The sequence below is a fragment of the Heterodontus francisci genome, chromosome 19, assembly GCF_036365525.1.
Source record: "Heterodontus francisci isolate sHetFra1 chromosome 19, sHetFra1.hap1, whole genome shotgun sequence".
NCBI classification, from domain to species: Eukaryota; Metazoa; Chordata; class Chondrichthyes; order Heterodontiformes; family Heterodontidae; genus Heterodontus; species Heterodontus francisci.
The window spans coordinates 59,566,205-59,593,303 of record NC_090389.1 but is presented as its reverse complement, the minus strand read 5'-3'; the positions used below and the strand labels follow the sequence as shown (position 1 = coordinate 59,593,303).

The 27,099-nt window shown below is 44.1% G+C and overlaps 1 protein-coding gene across 2 annotated transcripts in view; it reads right to left on the bottom strand.

Annotated features, from left to right (window-relative positions):
* chdh (choline dehydrogenase) overlaps nucleotides 1-19,859 on the bottom strand; it is an 83,561-nt gene extending 63,702 nt beyond the window's left edge. Inside the window, exon 1 of one of the 2 annotated variants that reach the window (XM_068051726.1) lies at nucleotides 19,512-19,859. The gene's annotated coding sequence lies outside the window, so the exon portion shown is untranslated. The remainder of the gene's footprint in view (nucleotides 1-19,511) is intronic. The other variant, XM_068051723.1, reaches the window with a different exon arrangement.
* Nucleotides 19,860-27,099: the final 7,240 nt, after the last annotated feature.

Below are 27,099 nucleotides of genomic sequence, written 5' to 3'. Positions count from 1 at the left end.
TAGCCAACCCCCTATTCACTCCCATGGAACAGAACACCAGCCCTTTGGAATCAGAGGAAATTCAAGGAACACAAGCTATTAGGTTGACTAATATAGACTATAATGGCAGATTAATATGCCAGCGTGTTTTAATTCATTACTGTGGAAGATTTAGAATTTATACTTGGATGGCCTGTGGTGATTATTCAACCTCCTCCCGTCCCCACCCCAGATATACGAAAAAAAACACAAAAAGAAACATTGTGCACAATGCCAATTAACGTCTAGACAAGCTACAATAAATATTGGTTCTATGCATTTTCAATTTTAATATTTGCATTTGAAACACTGGATGATCAAAACTAAGATAACTTGAGTATAAGTTAATCTCTCACCCACTCAGGAATGAGAATTAAGTAAGTTGGATCCTCTGTTTTGCCTTAGAAATGCAATTCACAAAAATTTTGAGACTGAAAACCAGTCTGGAAAAATAAAACATGTGTTCCCACATTTTAAAATGTTTGTTTTAATCAGAACAGTGAAAAGTTTGGTTTAAAAATGTCACACTTAAGTTTTAATACATAATATGTATTTATACTGGGGTTTTCACATAAGTGGAGATGACAGGTGGCACCAAGACTGCCAAAGCTAAACAGTACAGTCCAGCCCGACCCGACCCGAGCCCGAATGCCGGACACAGAATATAGACCCGACCTGAACCCAACACATGTAGTCGGGTTTGGTCGGGTTCAGATCGGGTAGCCAGGCTTGAATACTGGGTGGACTGATTAGCAAATTTGCAGACGACACTAAGATTGGTGGAGTAGCAGATAGTGAAGGGGACTGTCAGAGAATACAGCAGAATATAGATAGATTGGAGAGTTGGGCAGAGAAATGGCAGATGGAGTTCAATCAGGGCAAATGCGAGGTGATGCATTTTGGAAGATCCAATTCAAGAGTGAACTATACAGTAAATGGAAAAGTCCTGGGGGAAATTGATGTCCAGAGAGATTTGGGTGTTCAGGTCCACTGTTCCCTGAAGGTGGCAACGCAGGTAAATAGAGTGGTCAAGAAGGCATACGGCATGCTTTCCTTCATCGGACGGGGCATTGAGTACAAGAGTTGGCAGGTCATGTTACAGTTGTATAGGACTTTGGTTCGGCCACATTTGGAATACTGCGTACAGTTCTGGTCGCCACATTATCAAAAGGATGTGGATGCTTTGGAGAGGGTGCAGAGGAGGTTCACCAGGATGTTGCCTGGTATGGAGGGCGCTAGCTATGAAGAGAGGTTGAGCAGATTAGGATTATTTTCATTAGAAAGACGGAGGTTGAGGGGGGACCTGATTGAGGTGTACAAAATCATGAGAGGTATAGACAGGGTGGATAGCAAGAGGCTTTTTCCCAGAGTGGGGGTTTCAATTACTAGAGGACACGAGTTCAAAGTGAAAGGGGAAAGGTTTAGGGGGGATATGCGTGGAAAGTTCTTTACGCAGAGGGTGGTGGGCACCTGGAACGCATTGCCAGCGGAGGTGGTAGATGCGGGCACGATGGAGTCTTTTAAGATGTATCTAGACAGATACATGAATGGGCAGGGAGAAAAGAGATACAGAACCTTAGAAAATAGGCGACATGTTTAAAGAGAGGATCTGGATCGGCGCAGGCTTGGAGGGCCGAAGGGCCTGTTTCCTGTGCTGTAATTATCTTTGTTCTTTGTTCTAACAAAAAGTAACATCTATCTACAATCGAGGACTCTACAGTGAGCTTGAAGAACCGTAACGACGATTCTTCAGATATTCCCTCAAATTTTTCCACTTTATTTTTCTTCTGCTCTTTTCTGAGTCTATTTGTATGTGTGTATTGCATATGCATGCTAGCATGGGCGCATCATGTATCCGTAGGCGTCAACCGAATTAAGTTTAAGTTTAATAAATTTCAACTTTTCTTCTTTAAACCTAAGAAAACCTGTTTGTGCTGGTTGCTTTGACTTATAATTGGAAAGCGGTGAACAAGGATTTTCCAAGGGGGAGCTATAAACATGGTGTGTTTAAATTAAACCCTGTTATGGTAAGACTAGGTGAAGCTGAAACGGAACCCTAGACCTCTTTCTCAACTGGTCGTAACATCTGTAACTGCTTTGTGTAACAGTTTTCCATCTGGAATTCTGTTTCTGAGAACTTTGCTTCAGTTTAATATCAAACATGACTATGATTCTATATTGTTGCATATTACAATGGTTGGTTGCTAAGCATCAGAGATACACAAGCAGCTTTGATTACACAAAACATGCCGCCTCCGTGCATCATGCACAGCAACAGATTTGTAGAATGTCTGTTTCTGCAACAATGAAATTGTTTTTGACTAAGAATTTCTCTTTTTCACAGGAGTTAAGAGGGATAAAAGTAATTTATCTGGTTTGTTAATGATTACTGAAGAGGTCCATGGACATTCAAACTTTAATATTAAAGGCAAGAGGCTGTTTCGAGTGTCAGCATCTGAAAGCAGGAACTGAGAGAGCAGTGAGTTCTAATATATACTTGAGTTATTTATTTTAAAATACTGCTTCTAACTTCTAGCATATACCTAAAATCTCTTTTGTACATTGTGTAAATAAATTTTATTCATTGTCTTAGTATATAAGTATGATTAGTGTACCATGTTTGCAGTCACCTGCGAGAAAGGAGGCGGAAGGATGGAGCAAGAGAACTGGGATAGGAGGGGACAACATTACTTCAAATAAATACGAAAATTAATTGGGTGTATTACAGGCAGCTGATCTGCAATTGCTCATTTTCCACCCTCATTAAAGGTTATTTCCTTTATTTTGTTTCTCTTTCTGCATCTGATTTGACATTGAATCCACCCACTCTAATTTACACTTCCTTGTTCAATCCTCGAGCTATTAATGTCAGACTCTTTCAATCTGATGAGTTAAGGAATTATACAGTTGCTTGCCCTGTGCACTCAGATACCAGATGCCTTGTACAGAGTGCTGCACCGTTTCCAACTATCACTTCAAATAACCTGCAGTGCAAAATATCAACATTAAATAGGCAAGCGAAACTCTGACTAACAACAGGCACTGTCCACTGCCACATTGCCGTGTCACAGCAAATTTTGGGCTAATATAGTACCAACAGATCGCCCTTGCTTAAGATGAGTCAGTGGTTTTGTAACAATAGTTAAACCAAGCCGTAGTAACACAGGCACTGAATTCAGAAATGGGGCAGTTCTGGAATCTGGGTATACTTGGAAGGTGGGCCAGAATCTGACAATACTTTGATGGGTTTGCAGAGGCTAGCAGTATTTTGAAAGGAGTCACAGATTTTGAGAGCACTGGTGAAGAGGGGGTCTTGGCAAATTGCAGGGTCCAGAGCCTAGCAAGCTCCAACAGTTTTGTGGGTAAGGGGGTGCCCAAGGAATTCTGACCCAAACAGTCGCCGGCCCCTTTAATAGTAGCTCAACCCGAAACTATGCTCCCACCCATCAGCTCCCTTTCCCAACCAATCCACAATTTTTGTGCTCTCAAGCACTCCACTGTCACCTTCACTGTCAGACAGATTGTGCCTTTATGTTGCTGCCTTAAAGCATTTAAACCTTAATTTAAAAAAAACGGAATGTTTATGGACAGATATCATGGGATCTATAATTTTCTGATATGCACTCCTAGCAAGTGCTCAGAGCACAGAAGTGGAAAATTTCATGTACTATTGATGAGTTTGCCAATTTATAATCATGGTTACGACTAGGTGAGAAAGGCATCTAGGGTTCCCTCTCAGCCTTCACGGTCTTACCGTCACAGGGTTTAATTTTAAACACACCGTGTTTTTAGCTCCCCCTCGGTGAATCCTTGTTCACTGCTTTCCAATTATAAGGCAAAGAAACGAGCACAAACAGGCTTTCTTAGGTTTAGAAGTTGAAATTTATTACACTTGAACTTAAACTCTAATTCGGTTGACGCCTACAGATACACACGCTCCCACGCTGGCATGCATACGTGCAAATAGAGACAGAAAAGAGAAGAAAAATAAAGTGGAAAGGTTTGAGGCGATATCTGAAGAGTTTTTGTTACGGTTCATCGACCTCACTGTAAAGTCGTTGATTGTAGGTAGATCTTACTTTTCGTTGGGGTCCAGTATTCTTCTTAAACCTTTTTCACTGTAGGAGACCTTTCTCTCTTGGGGTTCATATGTCTTCAGTAGATTCAGTTCCATGAGAAAGAGATGGGAGCAGACAGGAGAGATCTTCTCAGTCCAGGAGCAGTCTTTCTTGAGTTCAAACTCTGTGGTTCGTTCAAAAAACCCTTGGAACAGCCAGTTAGTCATGTGAACAGCTGGTCCAACCAGTCCTCGCCCCTGGGGATTGCATCACCCCAGCAGGCCCTGAAATGCGCTTCCCCACCTCCTCACTGTCCGGTGATCAACATCCATTGTGAGTTGAACGTGTCAGGGAATGGTCCTTTGTCTAGACAAGCACCATCTGTTAGTATGCAAATGTTTTTCCAGCCATGGCTGATCTGTTCAACAAGTCATTTCCTCGCTCCAGCAACAATTAAAAATCAATGTTCATATGACAAAACCAATATGCCTCATTCTTGGCAGGTGGGGGTCTGCATGACATCTTTAATAAAAATTTAGTTGAGGAAAATTTACTTCAAATGCTCAGAAGTTCATTATTCACTTTTTATTTTATATAAATGCCTTAAGCCGCAATAATGCTTCAGAAAGTCGATTTTTGGATTGAATTTTGATAAGCAACAAAGAGAAAGTTATTTCAATAGGCAATCTCCATTTTCCCTTCTAACCATTAAATATATCATGTTAACAGAATATTGTCCAAAATTTTAGCCACTGTCTACAATTGGAATTTCAAATGGGGAAAATTGAATTTCTGTTAGTAAATGAAAAGTGAGTAATAAAAACCATTAAAATAAAAGCAAAATACTGCGGATGCTGGAAACCTGAAACAAAAACAAGAAATGCTGGAATCACTCAGCAGGTCTGGCAGCATCTGTGGAAAGAGAAGCAGAGTTAATGTTTCGGGTCAGTGACCCTTCTTCGGAACTAAATAAATAACTAAATAAAAACCATTGTTGGGCATGTGATCTCAATACTCATATTCGCTTGGTGTATGCACGTGTACTCTAATCTCCATACATTTGCTGGTAAAGTAGTAAAACAAAAAGCAGAGTCAGTGTCTTTGATAATTGTGAGTACTTTACTTCCTTAGTTACTGAATGTTGACCAGTTCAAAACAGTAATTAATAAACCTGAAATAAAGCTTCTGATGAAACATCATCGGCCTGAAACTGTTTCTCTCTCCACAGATGCTGCCAGATCCAAGTGTTCCCTACATTTTATGTTTTAATTTCAGATTTCCAGAATCGGTTTTTTGATTTTGTGTTGGAGTGGTGATAGATGTTTAAGTAAATATCCCTATGTAAAGTCTACTTACATGTATTACGCAAGTGTATACAGTACAAGTGTTTTCCACTAAAATTACTGCATGTGGCTAAAATTGTGTCACTGTAGCCAAATCTGTGGCTAGTCAGCAATTTCTGTTGAACAATACTGTGATAATAGGCCCTGCCAATACAGTATTATCTTCTGAACAACTCATAACAGCATGTAATAAACCTGAAATAAAACACTGACAATTTTTTTTTTTAGACATCTTGAAAAAAAAACGAAACTCTGAAAACCTCACCAGATAAGGGGACACACCTTTCTACACTTCAACTCCTGCTGATACACATTGTATTCTGGCCAATTTTGCAAACTGCTCATGCTCAGAATACATAGGTGTGGCTGAAAGCTCTTTCCAACTGCTTCAGAGAGGTTTAAACCTTGAAGTGAAAACTTAAATGAAGGCATTAAAAAGACAATTCAAAGAGTAAATATAATCAGATTATTTTTTTTAAAACTTAGTTTGGACATTATGAATTTCAAGTAGACAGAAAATATTTGTGAAAAATTTGAAACAATTTGATTAGTGCACTAGCAGTGACAGACAGGATAGTTTTCATGTTGGAGATTTCCATTATAACTATTTATATAGGCACATTCAGTGTTAAATGGTGACATAAAAGCATGCCCAAAAATTGTGACAAAAGGAAGATCTTCACGCATATATATCTAAAATGTTTATAAGATGTAGACAGGGCACTGTTAATGGGTAACATATTTGAGTTTGTAAGGTTATCTAACCCTGTTGACGTATTTGTTTATAAAAAATATCTTTGTTAGTGAGGCTCCTATAAAAGGATACTCATTTATGTTGGAGGGAAGGGTGGAGAGATAAACTTAATGCGAGGCCTTATCAACTCATATCACAATTAAGCATGAATAGCTTCAACCCTGCCCGATATCATCAGATAATGTTATTAGTGACAAACCAAGATGAAGGACTAAAGTCCATAATGCAGGAGAATCTTAAGAGGAGGAGAGGAATAATTAAAGATAGAAATTACAATTCTTTTATCCCTACATTTTTCCAGTTTCTCCTGAAAAACATTGTTTCCTTTATTTATTTATACAGCACTGAAACAGGCCCTTCGGCCCACCGAGTCTGTGCCGACCAAGAACCACCCATTTATATTAACCCTACAGTAATCCCATATTCCCTACCACCTACCTACACTAGGGGCAGTTTACAATGGCCAATTTACCTATCACCTGCAAGTTTTTGGCGGTGGGAGGAAACCGGAGCACCCAGCGAAAACCCACGCGGTCACACGGAGAACTTGCAAACTCCGCACAGGCAGTACCCAGAATTAAACCCAGGTCTCTGGAGCTGTGAGACTGCGGTGCTAACCACTGCGCACATGTGCTTTGCTGCCCATATGGTGAGCTGGCAGTGAATGTCAACAGGCTATTCAGCCGCTAGAACTTGGAAGGATTATTGTCTTGCTCAAGTACATATTCACCCAACATCTGCACATAGACAATTTCAGCAGGAGACATCAGACATTGGAGATATCCGGCATGAACTCGGTGGGCCAAATGGCCTCCTACTGTGCCATAATGACTCTATGACATTGATCAAGCAGGGAAACTTGCTCCATTTTCCTCTCCCTAACCAGGAGCACTGAGACCAACTATAATATCCCGATTGCCCCTCCCCTCAGGATCAAACATAAGAAATAGTAGCAGGAGTAGGCCATAAAGGTAACTCATTCATTATAGGAATCAACCTAGTGAACCTACTCTGAACTGCCTCCAATGCAAGTACATCCCTCCTTAACTAAGGAGCTCAAAATCATACACAATACTCTATAGGTGTGGTCTTACCAATGCCCAGTACAGTTGTAGCAAGACTTCACTACTTTTATACTTCAATTCCCTTGCAATAAAGGCCAAATTCATGTACGAGGACACCCAGATCCCTCTGTACCGTAGCTTTCTGAAGTCTCTCTCCATTCAAATATTTTGCTTTTCTATTCTTTCTACCAAAGTGGATATCACATTTTCCCACATTATACTCCAAATTTTTGGCCACTCACTTAACCTATCTATATCCCTTTGCAGAATCTGTGTCCTCCTCACAACTTGTTTTCCCATCTTTGTATCGTCAGCAAATTTGGCTATAATACAGTCAGTCCCTTTATCCAAATCATTAATATAGATTGCAAATGCAGCCTCACAGCTCCAGCGACCCAGGTTCAATTCTGGGTACTGCCTGTGTGGAGTTTGCAAGTTCTCCCTGTGACCGCGTGGGTTTTTGCTGGGTGCTCTGGTTTCCTCCCACAGCCAAAGACTTGCAGGTTGATAGGTAAATTGGCCATTATAAAAATTGCCCCTAGTATAAGTGGTAGGGGAAGAGGGAAGGTGGGGATGTGGTAGGAATATGGGATTAATGTAGGATTAGTATAAATGGGTGGTTGATGGTCGGCACAGACTCGGTGGGCTGAAGGGCCTGTTTCAGTGCTGTATCTCTGAAATAAATAGTTGAGGCCCCAGCACTGATCCCTGTGGCACTTTACTAGTTACAGTTTGCCAACCTGAAAATGATCTATTTATCCCGATTCTCTGCTTCCTGTTAGTTAGCGAAACCTCTATCCATGCTACTGATATACCCCCAACACCATGAACTCTTATCTTGTGTAGTAACCTTTTATGTGGCACCTTAAAAAATGCCTTTTGGAACTCCAAACAGATTACATCTACTGGTTCCCCTTTAACCCCCTGCTTGTGACATCCTCAAAGAAATCTAATAAATTTGTCTAACACAATTTCCCTTTCATAAAACCATGTTAACTCTGTTTGATTGTATTATAATTGTCGAAATGTACCGCTACTACTTCCTTGATGATGGGTTCCAGCTTTTTCCTAATGACAGATGTTAGGCTAACCGGCCTATAGTTTCCTGCTTTCTGGCTCTCTCCTTTCTTGAATGGGAGCATTACACATTTGTGGTTTTCCAATCTGCTTGCATTTTTCCAACCTGCTTGTGTTTTTCCAGAATCTAGGGAATTTGGAAGATTATAACCAATGCATCCACTATCTCAGCAGCCACTTCTTTTAAGACCCTAGGATGCAAGCCATCAGGTCCAGGGGACTTGACAGCCTTTAGTTCCATTAGTTTTCCTCGTACTTTTTCTCAGTGATTGTTTCAAGTTACTCCCTCCCTTCCCCCCCCCCCATTTTCTACTTTTTTGGGATGCCTTTAGTGTCTTCTTCTGTGATGACAGATACAAAATATTTGTTCAAAGTCTCTGCCATTTCTTGTTTCTCATTATTAATTCCCCAGCCTCATCCTCTAAGGGACCAACTTTTATTTTAGCTATTCTCTTCTTTTTTATATATATGTTGTCATGCAGACCCTCCACCTGCCAAGAATGAGGCACATTAACTTTGTCATAGGAACATTGATTTGAAAACTGTTGCTAAAGTGAAGAAAGGACTTGTTTAAAAAAGAAATCACCAGGCCCATGGCTGGAAAGACATTTGCATATTAATATACAGTGCTTGTGGAAACAAAGGGGTTACTTCTCTTATCCAATTTAACCCACAATGGACTTTGAGCACCAGACAGTGAAGGTGAGGGAGCTCAAATTTCGGGATGACTGCTGGGATGGCCGAATCCACGAACAGACGTGGTCAGACCAGCTGGTCATGTGATTAGCCTGCTTGGCAACCTGGTTTTTCTGAATTGGACGAAGAGTTTGAACTCAGAGACTACAGCATACCTTTCCTATCTGGCTCTCCCTCTCTTTCTCACGGAGCTCCAAATCCACTGAAGACAGATGAACCCCAAGAGAGAAAGGTCTCCTACAGTAAACAAGGTTTAAGAAGAGTACTGGGCCCCAATGAAGAGGAAACTCTACTTACAATCAAGGACTCTACAGTAAGCTTGAAGAACTGTAACAAAAACCCTCTTCAGAGAATGCTTCAAATTTTTCCACTTTTTTCTGCTCTTTTCTGTCTCTATCTGCATGTGTAAATCCCATATGCATGATAGTGTTGGCACGCTATGTATCCAGACGCATTAATCGAATTAGAGTTTAAGTTTAATATACTTCAACCTTTTTTCTTTAAGCTTAAGAAAACCTGCTTGTTCTGGTTTCTTTGCCTTATAATTGGAAAGCCGTGAACAAGGATTCACCAAGGGGGAGCTAAAAACCCGGTGTGTTTAAAATTAAACCCTGTTACGGTAAGACAAGGTGAAGGCTCAAAGGGAACCCTAGACCTCTTTCTCACCTGGTCGTAACAATGTGGAAGCTTTCACTGTCTGTTTTTATATTTCTTGCTATTTTTCTCTCATTCTAATTTCTCTCATTTTTAGTCATCCTTTGCTGGTTTCTAAAATTTTCCACTCTGGCCTACTACTAATATTCACAGAATTGTATGTCTTTTCTTTCAATTTGATATCATCCTTAAGTTCCTTTCGCTGGGTCTCAGTCTTTCTTTCTCTATGGAATGTATATTTCTTGAGAGTTATGAAATCTCTCCCTAAATGTCTGCCACTGCTTAATTACTGTCTTACATTTTAACCTATTTTTCCAGCCCACTTTAGCCAACTCTATCTTTAAACCTTTGTATTTGCCTTTAAGTTTAAGACACTAGTTTCAGACCCAAGTTTTTCACCTTCAAACTGAATGTGAAATTCTATCATGTTATGATCACTCTTCCCAAAAGGATCCCTTCCTATGAGAACATTAATTAATCCTGTCTCATTACCCATTACTAAGTCTAAAATAGCCTGTTCCCTGGTCGGTTCAAGATCATGTTCTAAGAAACTGTCCCGAATACACTGTGAACACGTCCTCAAAGGCTACCTTTGCCAATTTGATTTGTCCAATTTATAAGATTAAAATCACCCATGATTATTGCATCACCTTTCACACAAGCCCCCATTATTTCTTGATTTATACTCTGTCCTACAGTGTGGCTATTGTTAGGAGACCTGTAAACTATTCCCACCAGTGACTTGTTTCCCTTCCTATTTCTTATCTCCACCCAAACTGATTCTACATTTTGATCTTCCAAGCCAAGATCATTTCTCACTACTGTACTGATCTCATCCTTTATTAACAAAGCTAGCCCACCTCCTTTTCCTTTCTTTCAAAATGTCAAATACCCTTGAACATTCAGCTTGCAGCCTTGGTCACCTTGCAACCAAGCCTCTGTAATGGTTATCATATCACACCCATCTATTTTTACTTGTGCCATCAATTCACCTATCTTGTTATGAATGCTGTGTGCATTCAGATGAAGAGCCTGTAATTCTGTCTTTTACCCATTTTTCCTATTCTGACCTTATTTGCTGGTGCCACTTATGTTTGTATGCACAGTTCCTTCCTGTCGCACACTGGTTATCATTAACCATATCGCCACCCTGCACTATTGCCATTTCCTTTCTCTTCAACTTTTTAAAATTTCCTCTCACCCGAACCTACCTCCCAACAATCAAGTTAAAAGCCCTCTCTACTGCCCCAGTTATTTGATTCACCAGGACTCTGGTCCCAGCTCAGTTCAACTGAAGCCTGTCCCAAAGACCAGATCCCTCTTTCCCCAGTACTGGTGTCAGTGCCCCATGAATTGAAACCCATTTCTCCCACACCAATCTTTGAGCCACAAATTCAAGTTTCTGATCTTATTTACCCTCTGCCAATTTGTTTGTGGCTCAGGTAGCAATCCAGAGATTATCACCTTTGTGGCTCTGCTTTTTAATTTAGTCCCTAGCTGCTCCAACCCCCTTAGCAGAACCTCTGTCTTAGTCCTACCCACGTGGACCACAACAACTGGAGCCTTCCCCTCCCTCGCCAAGTTCCTCTCTAGCCCCAGGAGATGTCGATAACCCTGGTACCGGGCTGGCAACACAGCCTTCGGAACTCACACTCTTAGCTGCTGAGAACAGTATCTATCCCCCTAACTATACTGTCCCCTACTACTACATTCCTTTTTACTCCCCCAACTTGAATGGCCCCCTGCACCACGGTGCTGTGGTCAATTTGCTCATCCTCCCTGCAGTCCCTGCTCTCGTCCACACAGACTGCAAGAACCTCATAGCTGTTGGACAAGAGCAAGGGTTGAGGCTCCTCCAGTGTTACCTTCTGGATCCCCAAATCTGCCTCACTCTTAGTTACACCCTCCTGTATCTGGTACATGGGCAAAGATGTATTTTTAAATTCCTTCAGCAAATCAGAAACAATTTTTAGTTAGGAAAGAACAACACTTGAAATATCAGACACAAAATTTGCTGGAGGTTCAGGCACTGCTTATAATCAAAGACCTGAGCAACTTCTCATCCTCAGTGATTTCAACCTCTCAACTATCTCAACTCACCTTGACCTCTATTCTCTGAACTTCACTGCAGTCCTGTCCTCTTTTAAATCTCCTTCCATATAAACTCTCCTACCCGTATTCAAGGCCACCCCCTTGTCATACCACATGACCTGGCACTTGATCGGGTAGTAGAAGGCACAGAGTAGGGATAAGGGTTTGTTATCTGATTGGTGGGATGTGACGACTGGTGGTCCTCAGGGATCTGCACTGGGGCACCAGCTGTTCAGCATATATATTGCTGACTTGGATGAAGGAATAGAAATTTGTATATCCAAATTTGCAATGACATTAAGATAGGAGGCACAGCAAATTGTGTTGGTGGGAGCAGGAAATTACTAAGGGACAGACACAGATTAATTGAGTGGGAAAACTATGGCAAATGGAGTTTAATGTGAAGAATTGTGAAGTCATCCACTTTGGATCAGAGTAAGACAAATCAAAATATTCTCTTAATGGTGAGAGACAAAGAGCTGTGGAGCAGAATAGGATCTAGGTATCGAGGACACAAATCACTAAAAGCTAGTGTATAGATACAAAAAAATCAAAAAGACTAATGGAGTGTTGGTCTTTATCCAAGAAGGGGATTCAAAAGTGAGGAAGTACTGAGAGAATTGGTCTGTAATTCAGAGCTTTAAGCACAGAGCTTGGAGAGAGTTGGATGAACCTGCTAAACAGATGTTGGTTAAACAGAGTGATGCAGGACCTTGATGAGAGTGGGAATTCATGCAGAAAAGGAGATGTTCAGCAATTTAAACCAAAGGACAGTGTTAAATAAGTAAATATATCAATAATCAAATTAATTAGATCCAATGGGATAAAATTAAAATTAATTAAATAGAAGATACAAAAATCAACCAGATCTGAATTGTATTCAATAAAATTCTGATATACATAAATAATACAACAACTTCCAATTACTTAGCACCTTTAATGTAGTCAACAACCTAAGACAATTCACAGGAGTTTTATCAAACAAAATTTGACACCAAGCCACATAAAGAGATATTAGGACAGGAAAGAGGCAGATTTTAAGCAGTGTCTTAAAGGAAGCAAGAAGAGGTAGAGAGGTGGGGAGGCTCAGGGAGGAAATTCCAGAGTTTAGGGCCTTGACATGAAGACATAGCTGCCACTGGTGTAGCAATTAAAATCTGGGATGTGCAAGAGGCCAAAACTGGAGGAGCACAGAGATCTCAGAGGGTTGTAAGGCTGGAGGAGTTTAGAGATAGGGAGGAATTTGAAATCAAGGATGAAAGTTTTGAAATCGAGGCAGTGCTTAACAGAATCAATGTAGGTCAACGAGCACAGGGGTGAATGGGGATTGGTGCAAGTTTGGATATGGGCAGCAGAGTTTTTGATGCTTTCAGGTTTACGGAGGGTGAAAGATGGAAAGTAGGAACAGATAGGCAGGAAATCTCAGTGTGACAGACAAACCGGTTTTCAGTGCTGAATACCAATGGGGATGACAACACCTCAGAAGTGCAGTCAAGAGCATGCCCATGGCACTGCATGACAAATGATCGCATAGGGGCAAAGTATAGAAGTGCAGTGATAATAGGGGATGAGACAGTCAGGTGGATAGAAAGATATTTCACTGACATGAGTCTCGCATGGTGTGTTGCCTTCCTTGTGCGAGGGTGAAGGATACGGAATGTGTGCAGAATATTATGCAGGGGGTGAGAGGGAGGGAAACAGCCAGATGTCATGTTGGAACCAATGACATGGGTAGGAAAACAGTTGAGATCCTACCAACAGGACTGGGGTCAATATCCTCCTGGGGAGATTAACTAATGTTGTGTCACTTCCAGCTCTCTCTCGGCCTTATTATGTAGATGTCAGATTTTTTTCAGCAGGCCATTTGTAATCAAACAGTCTGACAAAGACAAAGGACAAATCTTCAAAGCCATAAAGTGTTAATGAAATCCATTTCATACCTATCCTAAAGGAATTTTCCTCCACACAAGATCAGTTGGCAGGTTGTTCAACCTTGCCCGGCTTAGAGCGAAGACCAAAGTACGGAAAGTCCTCATCAGGGAACTCCTCTTTGCTGACGATGCTGCATTAACATCCCACACAGAAGAACTGTCTGCAGAGACTCATCGACAGGATTGCGGTGGATGCAACGAATTTGGCCTAACCATCAGCCTCAAGAAAACGAACATCATGGGACAGGACGTCAGAAATGCTCCATCCATCAATATCAGCGACCACGCTCTGGAAGTGGTTCAAGAGTTCACCTACCTAGACTCAACTATCACCAGTAACCTGTCTCTCAATGATCAACAAGCGCATGGGAAAGATGCCCGCTGCTATGTCCAGACTGGCCAAGGGGATGTGGGAAAATGGCACACTGACACAGAACACAAAAGTCGGAGTGTTCAAGCCATGTCCTCAGTACCTTGCTCTACGGCAGCGAGGCCTAGACAGCGTATGTCGGCCAAGAGCGGCATCTCAACTCATTCCACTTTCGCTGCCTCCAGAGAATTCTTGGCATGAGGTGGCAGGACGTAACTCCAACGCAGAAGTCCTCAAGGCAGTCAACATCCCCAGCATATACACCCTACTGAACCAGCAGCGCCTGAGATGGCTTGGCCATGTGAGCCGCATGGAAGATGGCAGGATCCCCAAGGACACATTGTACAGTGAGCTCGTAACTGACATCAGACCCACCGGCCGTCCATGTCGCTGCTTTAAAGACGTCTGCAAACGCGACATGAAGTCCTGTGACATTGGCCATAAGTCGTGGGAGTCACTTGTCAGTGATCGCCAGAGCTGGCGGACAGCCATAAAGGCGGGGCTAAAGAGTGGTGAGTCGAAGAGACTTAGCAGTTGGCAGGAAAAAGGACAGAAGTGCAAGGACAGAGCCAACTGTGTAATAGCCCTGATGACCAATTTCATCTGCAGCGCCTGTGGAAGAGTCTGTCACTCTAGAATTGGCCTTTATAGCCACTCCAGGCTCTGCTCCACAAACCACTGACCACCTCTAGGCGCTTACCCATTGTCACGTGAGACAAGGAGGCCAAAGAAGAAGACCTATCCTAAAAACATTCCAGAATTGAATGCCTTCTGCTAAAACAAAGGTGGTGTGAAGTAGCCACATCCTGGGCCATTGTGTGATCACCACAGGTTGAAACCACAGTGTTTCCTAACAGGAGGTGAGAGGTGACACAGTTTTACCTTAATACAAAGGCAGACAGAGACAGGCAGACAGACTGACCCAGAAGGTGAAGCTACTTGTAACAGCTGGCATTCCAGCAAGCCAGCATGCACCTGCCCTGCTGAAAAAATCTGACATCTACATAACACAACAGAAAGAGCTGGAAGTGGCCCACCATCTTTAACAGAACCTTCAATCAAGAGAGAAATCTACTATCATCTCAGGCCTGCAACTATCTGGACTTTGAGCCTCAAGAGAATTCAACAGGTTAATCGTATCTCTTCTCCCCAATAAAAACCCACTTATTTCTTTCCCTTCTCCATCTGTTTCTTCTTGTGTGTGTGTGCGTGTGCACGCGAGCGAATGAGGTTGCGACAATTTCAGGATGAGCGATAAACCATAGACTTTGTGGGTTTGTTTAAACCTACAAGAAAACCTGTCACTATCTGGTTATTTGAAAAACAAAATACCAAGGGGTTAAACTCTTATTACAAATACACTTGCTGCTGTCTGGTGGAGAGTTGAATCGTGGGAACCACAAACATCACACCACGTGACTGTACCAAATTGGGGGTTCAAATCCTGGATCTCAACTGCCAGACAAACAAGAGATTAGGAAAACGGGAGGAAAATTGACCTCTAAAATTGTGGAAAAATAAACAAACAGGCTTTCTTGTATTCTTCTGTTTTTTTCTCTACAGTGCTGGAAACAAGAGAGATGACGAAATTTAATGCCAAGGAGTTTGTAGAGTAGGGAGATACATCCCATGATAAGTTAAACAAATTAGGTGTTGAAGATTTAAAAGGCCGTAAAACCAGGGAGAGGAGTGGAGTTGGTAGCTAGGGAATGGAGTTTGGACAGGGGACTGAAAACAATGGCTTCAGTCTTCCCAATATTTTATTACAGAACAATTCTGCTCATCCAGTACCAGATGTCAGATAAGCAGTCAGATAATTTAGCAACAGTGGAGTCGTCGAGTGAAGTGGTGGTGAGGTAGAGCTGAGTGTCATCAGCATACACGTGAAAAATAATGCCGTGCTTTTGGATGACGTTGCTGAGGGGCAGCATGTAGAAGAGAAATAGGAGGAGGTCAAGGATAGATCCTTGGGGGACACCAGAGATAACAGTGCAGGAGCAGGAAGAGAAGTCATTGCAAGTGATTCTCTGGCAATGATTAGATAGATAAGAATGGAACCAGCAGAGAGCAGTAACCAGCTGGACGACAGTGGAGAGGTGTTGGAGGAGGACAGAGTGGTCGACCATGTCAAAGGCTACAGACAGGTGGAGAAGGACGAAGAGGGAAAGTTTATCTTTGTCACAGTCACACAGGATGTCATTTGTGACTTTGATAAGAGTGGCAGGGGTGAAAACCTGATTGGATGATTGGAGGGATTCAAACATGGAGTTTTGGGAAAGACAGGAACAGATTTGGGAGGTGACATCATGTTCAAGGACTTTGCAGAGGAAAGGGAGGTTGAAGATGGGACTGTAGTTTCGAAGGACGGTCGAGTCAAGGGTTGTTTTTGAGAGGGTGATGACGGTAGATTTAAAGGAGAGAGGGACAACATCTGAAGAGAGAACTATTACAATATTGGCTAACGTGGGGACCAGGAGGGGAAGTTAGGTGATCAACAGTTTACTGGGAATAGGATCAAAGGAACAGGAGGTGGGCCTTATCAACAAGATGAGCTCAAAGAGGGCATGAATGGAGATGGGAGAGAAACTAAAGGAGAGAAACTACAGAAACATGCAGGTTCAGGGCTAGGGTAGTGGGGAGCTTTCCAGGAAGTTTGACAGACTAAGATGTGTTTGGAGTGCATATGGGTAAATGCATGGAGCGTGGTAAATAAGGTTGGTGAACAGCAAGCACAAGTAACCACATAGGTCTATGATATAGCAACAAGAAGATTCTTGGCTTAAACAAATGGGCACTTAATATTCCTGGCTACAATGTATTCAAAGATAGGGAAGGAAGAAAAGGAGGGGGAGTGCAGTAACAAAGATACCATTACAGCACTAGAAAGGGATGATATACTTGAGGATTCAAAGAATCTATTTGGTTAGAATTAAGGAACAATAAAGGAATGACTACACTGCTGGGTGTATTCCATAGGTCATCAAATGGTGGGAAAGAGATAGAGCAGCAAATTTGCAGGCAAATTGCATAAAAATGCAAGGCTTTTAGAGTATTAATGGGGGACTTCAATTAACCTGATATACACTGGGGAGAATAACAGCGTAAAGGACAGAGAGGGGGAGGAATTCCTGAAATGTGCACCATAGAAATTCCTTCATCAGTATGTTTCTAGCCCAATGAGAAAGTGCTGGGTCTAGTTCTGGGGAATGAAATATATCACTGGCTAGGCCAACATTTGATGCCCATCCCTTAATGCCCTTAAGGTGGTGAGGATATGCCTTCTTGAAACACTGCAGTCCATCTGGTGTGGGTATGCCCACAGTGCTGTTAGGGTGGGAGTTCCAGGATTCTTATCCAGGGACAGTGGAGGAACGGCGATATATTTACGAGTCAGGATGTTGTGTGACTTGGAGGGGAACTTGGAAGTGGTGGTGTTCCCATGCATCTGCTGTCCTTGTCCTTCTAGGTGGAAGAGGTTGTGGGTTTGGAAGGGGCTGTTGAAGGAGGCGTGGTGAGTGGCTGCAGTGCATCTTGTACATGGTACACACTGCTGCCACTGTGCATCAGTGGTGGAGACAGTGAATATTTAAGGTGGTGGATGGGGTGCCGATCAAGTGAGCCACTTTGTTCTGGATGGTGTTGAGCTTCCTGAATTTTGTTGGAGCCACACTCATCCAGGCAAGTGGAGAGTATTCCATCACACTCCTGACTTGTGCCTTGCAGATAGTGAACAGGCTTTGGGGAGTCAGGAAGCGGGTTACTCACCACAGAATTCCACATCCCTGACCTGCTCTTGTAGCCACAGTATCAGTTTCTGGTCAATGGTAACCCCCAGAATGTTGATAATGGGGTATTCAATAATGGTCATGCCATTGAATGTAAAAGGGTGACAGTTAGAGTCTGTCTTATTAGAGATCGTTATTGTCTGGCACTTGTGTGGTGCGAATGTTAATCAGCCCAAGCCTGAGTGGTTCCAGGTCATACTACATATGGACATGGAGTTATTCAGTATCTGAGGAGTTGTGTTTGGTGCTGAACATTGTACAATCAACAGCGAACATCTGCACTTCTGACCTTATGATGGAGGGAAGCTCAATGATGAAGCAGCTGAAGATGGTTGAGATAAATATTTGAAAAGGAGGAATTTAAAAGATTTGAAGGCCTCTCAATGCTCATTTACTGTTTTACCTGCTAATCTTTGACTCCAATCCACCTGGGCCAGATCTCCGTTCAATTCATTGAAATCCTCCAGTTGAGTATTTTCACATATGATAGTTCAATGTTCTTTTCCAAAACTACTCCACTGTTCAAAAAAAGGAGAGTGGGACAAACCCAACAACTACTGGTCAATCAGCCAATGGGGCAGGAGTCAAGAGAAGAGGAAAACTGAAGAATGGAGATTGAGGTGAGAGAGAGGGAAACTGAAGAATGGGGTTTGGGTATAGACTACACAAATTCCCATGAGGCAGAAAGGAAAGGCATCTAAAGTTAGAGCTCCCTGGATGACTAAAGATATAGAGATTAAAATGAAACAGAAAAAGGAGGCTTACGATAAATGTCAGATTCATAATTCAGTAGAGAACCAAGCTAAATACAAAAAAGGGGAGGGGGAGATCTGAAAAAGGAAATAAGAGGAGCAAAGAGAGTGGACAAAATTAGATTAGCAGGTAACTGAAAGGGAACCCAAGTCTTTTATAAACATATAAATGGGTAGTCAAAGGAAGGGTAGGGCTATCTAGGAGATCTTCTTGTGAAAATAAAGAGCATGACTGAGGTTCTAAATGAGTGCTTTGTATCTGTCTTCACTAAAGAAGAGGATGCTCCCATTGTCACAGTAAAGGAGGTAGCAGAGAAATTGGACAGAATAAAAAGTTTATAGACGAGTTACGTAAAAAGTTGGCAGTGCTCAAAGTAGAAAAGTCACCTAAGTTATTAAGAATTTGCAGAGGCTCTGGCCACAATCTTCTAGACCCCATTACATATGGGATGGTACCGGAGATCTGAAAGACTGTAAATGTTATACCTCCGATCAAAAAAAAAAGAGCGGGATAAAACCCAACAAATACAGGTCAATCAGCCAGTGGGACAGGAGGGCGCTGGAAGAGGGAAAGTGAAGAATGGAAATTGAGGTGGATTACTCTCCACCCCGCCCCCTTGGGGACTGCAAGGCCTTGCTATGTATTAACTCACTGGATTGCCCGACAGTAAACTGAGCAAAATGTTCAAGCCTCTCGCCAACAAAGTGCAGTGGGCGCTGGGCCCCCATGGGCCCCTCCACCCACCCAATCCTCGGTGACAATCGGGGCCTGTGTTACCTGAGAAACGAAGCGGTCCCGGGCTGCAAATTCTGCAACTTTCAAACTATTTTTGGAAACTACAACTCATTCCTTTTTTTTAAAACAAAAAGCCCCACCCTCCCCATCAACATTGTATACAGTTTAAATTCCGCTTTTACCTGAGCAGGTGCCACCACCTCATTGACTTACCCTCCTTTCCCCTGACATTTGATTCTTTCCGTTAAATTTGCGGTTACCGGCTCGCTCGGGCTGGAATGGATCGGGGTCCACTGGGCGGGCGGCATCGAGCGGAGCCGGACTCCACGGAGCGGACTGCTTCACACTGACATCAAAACATGACTTTCCCCAGCCGCCTCCCCTGTATTGGGACGGCAAATCCCGGGTTTTCCTTTGGATTTTATTCCCTTTTTGTCCCCACAGAAGCGCCAGAAACCGTAGAATAGCAGAACGGCCAATGGCGCCTTCGCTGTAAGTCCCCTATTGAAAGCATTGGGAAACCGGCCCCTGAGTTCAGCTCCAGGCTGCAACATAACCGCATCCAAATTGGCACTCAGAACGACGGCCAGGGAGGCTGTGAGGAGATAGGAAGTCAAAAAAGAAATGAGGGAGAGGAAATTTCATGATCGGAAGGAAAAAAGAATGAGAAAAAAAGAAAAGTAATTTTTTTTTTGCTCTATATTAATGACATGGCTCTTCAAATACAGAATAAAGTCTCAAAATTTGCCCATGACGCCAAACTTGCAGGTGTGGCAAACAGTGAGGATTGGCAGCGAAATGTTCCAGGATTTAGAAGCTTCAGGCGGGATGGGTGGGGGAGTTGCATTACTGGTTAAGGAGAATATCACAGCTGTACTGCGGGAGGACACCTCGGAGGGGTCATGCAGCGAGGCAATATGGGTGGAGCTCAGGAATCGGAAGGGTGCAGTCACGGTGTTGGGCGTTTTCTACAGGCCTCCCAACAGCCAGCGGGAGGTAGAGGAGCAGATATGTAGACAGATTTTGGAAAGATGTAAAGGTAACAGGGTTGTACTGGTGGGTGATTTTAACTTCCCCGATATTGACTGGGACTCACTTAGTGCTAGGGGTTTGGATGGGGCAGAATTTGTAAGGAGCATCCAGGAGGGCTTCTTGAAGCAATATGTAGATAGTCCAACTAGGGATGGGGCCGTACTGGACCTGGTATTGGGGAATGAGCCCGGCCAGGTGGTCGAAGTTTCAGTAGGGGAGCATTTCGGGAACAGTGATCATAATTCCATAAGTTTTAAGGTACTTGTGGATAAGGATAAGAGTAGTTCTCGGGTGAAGGTGCTAAATTGGGAGAAGGCTAATTATAACAACATTAGGCAGGAACTGAAGAATTTAGATTGGGGGCGGCTGTTTGAGGGTAAATCAACATCTGACATGTGGGAGTCTTTCAAACGTCAGTTGATTAGAATCCAGGACAAGCATGTTCCTGTGAGGAAGAAGGATAAGTTTGGCAAGTTTCGGGAACCTTGGATAACGCTGGATATTGTGAGCCTCGTCAAAAAGAAAAAGGAAGCATTCGTAACGGCTGGAAGGCTAGAAACAGACGAATCCCTTGAGGAATATAAAGACAGTAGGAAGGAACTTAAGCAAGGAGTCAGGAGGGCTAAAAGGGATTATGAGAAGTCATTGGCCAACAGAATTAAGGAAAATCCCAAGGTTTTTTATATGTATATAAAGAGCAAGAGGGTAGCCAGGGAAAGGGTTGGCCCACTCAAGGACAGAGGAGGGAATCTATGTGTGGAGCCAGAGGAAATGGGTGAGGTACTAAATGAGTACTTTGCATCAGTATTCACCAAGGAGAAGGACTTGGTGGATGATGAGCCTAGGGAAGGGAGTGTAGATAGTCTCAGTCATCTCATTATCAAAAAGGAGGAGGTGTTGGGTGTCTTGCAAAGCATTAAGGTAGATAAGTCCCCAGGGTCTGATGGGATCTACCCCAGAATACTGAGGGAGGCAAGGGAAGAAATTGCTGGGGCCTTGACAGAAATCTTTGCATCCTCATTGGCGACAGGTGAGGTCCCAGAGGACTGAAGAATAGCCAATGTTGTTCCTTTGTTTAAGAAGGGTAGCAAGGATAATCCAGGAAATTATAGGCCGGTGAGCCTTACGTCAGTGGTAGGGAAATTATTGGAGAGGATTCTTCGGGACAGGATTTACTCCCATTTGGAAACAAATGGACTTATTAGCGAGAGGCAGCATGGTTTTGTGAAGGGGAGGTCGTGTCTCACTAATTTGATTGAGTTTTTTGAGGAAGTGACAAAGATGATTGATGAAGGAAGGGCAGTGGATGTTATCTATATGGACTTCAGTAAAGCCTTTGACAAGGTCCCTCATGGCAGATTGGTATACAAAAGGTGAAGTCACATGGGATCAAAGAGGAGCTGGCAAGATGGATACAGAACTGGCTCGGTCATAGAAGACAGAGGGTAGCAGTGGAAGGGTGCTTTTCTGAATGGAGGGATGTGACTGGTGATGTTCCGCAGGGTTCAGTGCTGTGAGCTTTGCTGTTTGTAGTATATATAAATGATTTGGAGGAAAATGTAGCTGGTCTGATTAGTAAGTTTGCAGACGACACAAAGGTTGGTGGAGTTGCGGACAGTGATGAGGATTGTCAGAGGATACAGCAGGATATAGATCGGTTGGAGAATTGGGCGGAGAAATGGCAGATGGAGTTTAATTTGGACAAATGTGAGGTAATGCATTTTGGAAGGTCTAATGCAGGTGGGAAGTATACAGTAAATGGCAGAACCCTTAGGAATATTGACAGGCAGGGAGATCTGGGCGTACAGGTCCACAGGTCACTGAAAGTGGCAACGCTGGTGGATAAGGTAGTCAAGAAGGCTAACTGCATACTTGCCTTCATCGGTCGGGGCATAGAATATAAAAATAGGCAAGTCATGCTGCAGCTGTACAGAACCTTAGTTAGGCCACACTTAGAATATTGCGTGCAGTTCTGGTCGCCACACTACCAGAAGGACATGGAGGCTTTGGAGAGGGTACAGAAGAGGTTTACCAGGATGTTGCCTGGTCTGGAGGGCATTAGCTATGACGAGAGGTTGGATAAACTTGGATTGTTTTCACTGGAACGACGGAGGTGGAGGGGCGACATGATGGAGGTTTACAAAGTTATAAGCGGCATGGACAGAGTGAATAGTCAGAAGCTTTTTCCCAGGATGGAAGAGTCAGTTACTAGGGGACATAGGTTTAAGGTGAGAGGGGCAAAGTTTAGAGGGGATGTGCAAGGCAAGTTCTTTACACAGAGGGTGGTGAGTGCCTGGAACTTGTTGCCGGGGGAGGTGGTGGAAGCAGGTACCATAGAGACGTTTAAGAGGCATCTTGACAAATACATGAATAGGATGGGAATAGAGGGATACGGACCCCGGAAGTGCAGAAGGTTTTAGTTTAGGCAGGCATCAAGATCGGCGCAGGCTTGGAGGGCCGAATGGCCTGTTCCTGTGCGGTACTGTTCTTTGTTCTTTGATATGAACAGGTCATAGACTAGCAGATTGGGCAGACAGGTGGCAGATGGAATTAATACAGAGAAGTATAAGAACAAGGGCAATTAGGGATGGCCTTGCTAGTGACGCCCACGTCCTATGAAAGAATAAAAAAGTGATGCATTTTTGGCAGAAGGAGTAGGGAGAGGCAATATAGACTGAATGGCACAGTTCTAAAGAGTATGCAGGAACAGAGGGACTTGGGGTGCTTGTGCATCGATCTTTGAAGGGGGCAGGACATATTGTCATATTGTGAGAGTGGTTAGCAAAGCATATGGGATCATGGGTTTCATAAATAGAGGCATTCGCTGAAATTTTACCTGCTGAAATCAGGCGTCCTCTGAGGCAGCTGAACCAAAAGATGGCGGGCGATGACATCGGTTCCGATCCCTGGCGCCCTGACACCATTACACTCAATCCCCATCTTATGCAGGTTGGATGGCGGACTAGATGGAGGCATCACTTGCCGTCCAATTTACGTCAATTAAGGGCCAACTGAAGTCGTTGAAAAGCCAGTTGACAGCCATTTTACCTCAGCCGTTAAATTTTACATTTGGCAAACAGGTCCAAGGCGGTGTGGGGGGTTGGGGGGGGTGGGGGGCGGTGGCGTGGTCGGGAACCCGGCAGCTTTAAAAGAGCGGCAACCAGTGTGTCAATGAAGGAGGTGGAAGTACTGGATTTTTTCATTTCTTTCTGCTTGATTTCTGAGTTAATTGCAGGCTTTCCAGCGTTCACCTGCATAAGTTAAACTCCTGGTAGGGCCACAGCATCAGTGATTTATTCTGTGTTGGGGGGTGGGGGGGGGACGATTGCGAGTGCCTGTCCTTGCAGCAGGCAGCAAATAGCTTTCCTCATTACATCTTTGGGACACTGCAGCCATGGAAATTGTCCACTCTGGAGGAGGGTTCTCCAGTGAGGAAGAGAACGGCACAAGGAGGGACAGGAGGACAAGTGGCCAGGGAAATCAGTGACCTGCCAGCCAACTGCAGCCTGGTAATGGGGGAGCGGCAGAAGGTCACAGCGTGCACCGGGAGCAAACACCTGTGAGGAGACGAGTCTACCCAGCAGGCAGGATGTACTGGCAGTGGCTGTGTTTTCTGCAGATGTCGGAGCGCCAGTGCCTGTCCAGAGACACTGTCACATCTCTGTGTGAGATACTGGCATTGGATGTCATATTCAACTGCGTGGGTGGACCTCCAATGCCGGTCACACTACAGATTACGGTCACTCTGAACTTCTACGCATCAGGCTCCTTCCAGGCTTCCACAGGAGACGTACGGAATCTCACAGTCATCAGTGCAGCACTGTATTAAGGTGGTAACTGATGCCATATTCAGACATGCCAACCAGTTCATCAAGTTCCAGACAGACTCAGACAGTCAGGCCGAGAGAGCCAGAGGCACCACCATCGCTGGGTTCCCCATGGTCCAAAATGTGATTGACTGTACACATGTGGCCATTAGAGCACCTGCACATCAGTAAGGGGCCTTCATTAATCGAAAGGGGTTTCACTCAATGAATGTGAACTTGTCTGTGACCACCGTAAGGGAATATTGCAGGTGTGTGCTCGTTATCCAGGAAGCTGTCATGACGCATTCATTTTCCAGAACTACCAGGTGCCAGTGCTATTCAGCCACCTCCCCACCCCCGGGTGCCTGCAAGGATGGATACTTGGCGACAGGGGTTACCTGCTGAAGACATGGCTGATGACACCTGTGAGGAACCCATGGAATGAAGCAGGGGAATGGTACAGTGCGAATCAGGAGATCACCAGAGTCACCGTTGAGCATACCATAGGTCTTCTGAAGATGAGGTTTAGGTGCCTGAATCGCTCATGTGGTGCCCTTCAGTACTTGCCAGAAAGGGTATCTCGCATTGCTGTCGTCTGCTGCGCCTTACATAACCTGGCCCTGCAGGGGGGGAGACCCTGGATGATGAGGACATTGTTCAGCACAAGGCATCCTCAAACGAGGAGAGTGAAAGGGTTGAGGAGGAGGAGGAGAGGGGCACAGCCAGCTGAACGTTGGGGGAAGTAGTTGGAGGTTTGCAGGAGTTAAGTGCAAGGGAGGCTCAGGAGGCTCTCATACGCAGGTATTTCTCCTGATCGGAGGCTCATGACACATATAGTATGCCAGCAACTGACATGTCAATCTGAATTCAGGCATTTACATCAGCTGAAAGCGCAAAAGCAATCACATGCAGGCAATAATCTCAGCTGCAACAGTCCACCTTTCCATCTAACATAACATGGCCCAATCTGGCTCCTCCCCCAAGTCTCCATCTCATGCAGAAGAAAAAGATCGTCATTGACTTGAGACAGAATAAAAAAGCCAAGTGAGAAATTTAATAAGTTTTGTGTGCAAATAATTCAAAATTGCACCAGTAACCCTAAGTGCAGCTAATGTGATTTTTTAAAACGTTTGCGAGTGCTCATGCATGTTGACGACCCCTCGCTGCCAGCCACGGCAGAGACAGGTGACTGTTCAGGATGCCCCGTGGCTTGGGATGACCTTGTTGGGCATCCTCTGACTGCCTGAGGCCATGAGGGCCCTGGCATGTTGAGGTGATCCTGAGCAGTCTCAGGACCACCCTCTGTCACCCTGGGATTCTGAGGTGCTAATGCTACTGGCAGAGGGGACAGGGAGCCGCTGTACGCATCAGGAGCGCCCTGAGAGGAGCCCCCAGGTGCATGCAGCTGTTGATCCTGTGCCCTCACAAGGCTCAATTAGGCCTCCCTGCTGATCTCAGAGGGATGTGCAGCTGTAGGATATTGGAGGAGCCTCATCAACAGCTCGCTGAAACACTGCTGCATAGAGCTCACTGTCTCTGTTTGCAGGTTTCCACATATCTCTGGCAGGCTTTGGACGGCCTGCTGGATTGGGTCCTCCACTGCAGCCACCAATCTGTCAATGGACGAAGCCAGTTGCGCAGATGACAGGGACTGTGCGGAACTCATGGCCTGGAAGGAAACCTCCAAAGTCCGGGCCAGAGCACGCATCATCTCTGGTAACACTGCGAGATATCCACACACCTCACGCTGCACCTGCCGAATGGATGGCCTCAGAGGCTCATCACCAGCATGGGGCTCAGCAGTGGCCTGGCCTCCCACAGTCCTCCGAGTCTCAGAGGCATCGGCCTATACTGCCTCTGACAGCTGGTCTGGCACTTGTGCGATGCTGGCACTAGTTTGTGACCACAAATCCGAAGACGCAGGCAGCCCAACTGAGGTGACTGTATCTGAGCTGGTGCTTGGTGAGGGGAAAGGCTGTTTCGATGCACCCTCTGAGGTCCCCCCCACTCCTCCTCCTCAGAGGCGGACGGATATGCCCTGGTGATGTTGCCTGACCGCTCCTGTGTTTCACCTGCAGGGGAAAACAGAACAATCAGGTGTGAGTGACACTCCTGACTGAAGGACATGTCATAGACTGCAGTGTGGCCACACATATGTGACTTTGTACTCACGAGCAACCTTCATGTGAAGGGTGAGATTAAAGGAAACAAACTGCACATCGATTTAACCATTTGCTTGCCTTTGATGCCCTTCTTCGCAGAGAAAAAAATCACTCATAATCTTCCTCTGTTGCTCCCCCAATACAGCCCCCATCTTTGCTTCTTCAAGTTGGAGATGGTGCAAACTCAAAAGTACCTGATAAACTCCTAACCTAGTCATTAATCAACATATAAAAACAGAAAGTGCTGGAAACACTCAACATGTCAGACAGCATCTGTGGAGAAAGAAGCAGAGTTAACATTTCAGGTCTGTCACATTTCATCAGAACTGGCAAAGGTTAGAAAAGAATTAGGTTTTAAGCAAGTGAAGCCTGGTGAAGGGTTGGTGGGGAAGAGAACAAAAGGGAGGGTGTGTGATAGGGCAGGAGAAATTAAATAACAAAGCTGTTCTGGGACAAAGGCAAAGAATGTGTTAATGCTTGTGGTGAAAGACAAATGTCAGGCAAGCCCCCCACCTACCAAGACTGAGGCGCACATTATTTCACCACATGATCATTAAAACTTAAAATTGCAAGCCGCTGACTGGAAAGATATTTGCATGGTAACAGTGTTGGAACAAGTGACAAAGGGCCATGCCCTCACTCATTCAACCAACAGTGGACTTTTGATTACCAGACATTGAAGGTGGGGGGAGCTAGCATTCCAGGTTGACTGCTAAGATAGCAGAATCCACAAACACAGAAGAAGTGGTCAGATCAGTTTTAGTCACATG